The sequence below is a fragment of the Solanum stenotomum genome, chromosome 4, assembly GCF_019186545.1.
Source record: "Solanum stenotomum isolate F172 chromosome 4, ASM1918654v1, whole genome shotgun sequence".
Lineage (NCBI taxonomy): Eukaryota > Viridiplantae > Streptophyta > Magnoliopsida > Solanales > Solanaceae > Solanum > Solanum stenotomum.
This window is the reverse complement of record NC_064285.1, coordinates 17139563-17140443: the sequence shown is the minus strand read 5'-3', so window position 1 is coordinate 17140443 and position 881 is coordinate 17139563. Positions and strand designations below refer to the sequence as shown.

General features: G+C 30.6%; 1 long non-coding RNA gene across 1 annotated transcript; it reads right to left on the bottom strand.

Moving 5' to 3' along the window:
• Positions 1-29: 29 nt before the first annotated feature.
• LOC125862824 (uncharacterized) lies at positions 30-535 on the bottom strand. The gene is made up of 3 exons (XR_007446076.1): positions 512-535; positions 171-331; positions 30-96 (listed from the first exon to the last, which is right to left on the bottom strand). It is a non-coding gene; the product is annotated as an uncharacterized LOC125862824 (long non-coding RNA).
• Between the last annotated feature and the right edge of the window lie 346 nt (positions 536-881).

The following is an 881-nucleotide window of genomic DNA, read 5'->3' as shown; positions in this document are numbered from 1 at the left end:
ACAATATGTCATGAGTGTGAGTAATTTACCTTGGTGAGTATCAAATCCAGAAGCTCAGTTCCAGCTTTCAAATTGCAAACCTCCACTTCTTGACTGCTAAAATACCCAAATAAATAATCGCAAACAGAAAACAACAACAACAAAAAGGAGAAGAGAAAAGAGAAACATACTTGATTTGCAGCAATGTAGCATTTGTGTTGAACCGTTCATTAGCCCCACTCCTCCGAGGCTTGGGACAAACTACGCCTTTAGAGACATCAATCTCTCTAAAACTAACGAAACCATTTTGACGATAAGCAAATTTATTCATTTTCGTTTTACTGTTCAAAGCCTGGAAAACAAGAAAGAGGATTATTATAAACATTTATGTGAGATCGATATGTAAATATACCTACAAATCTGATTTTATTAATACTATATAGAAATGAAAATTACTAAATCTAAACATAGAAGATTCATGGTTGGAAGAGATTTTCGGCAAATAATTGGTAAGGTAAGGGGAGGGAGGTACCTGGTGGGTTTAATTTTGAAGAGAGAGAAAGAGGCAAAAGGGAAATATTTGGTGAGAGAGAGATTATTTGATGCCAAAGGCAGATTTATATTTATGGAAGAGGATAGAACAGAAACGCGTGAAAATTAATGATTTGTCTGTCCACATGGGATTTTTAGGTTGTGATTAGTACTTATTTTTTTCGGTCACTCTTAATTATCATCATTTTCTTTTTTTTTTTTATAATTTTTCTTTTATAAAAAAAAATTAAGATATAAAATTTTTTTTTTTACTAACATTTTATTATGTATTTTTTTGTTTGATATGCAAAAAATTATACTCCCTCCGTTCCTTTTTATATGTATTTCATTTCTATAAATAGTTAAATCAT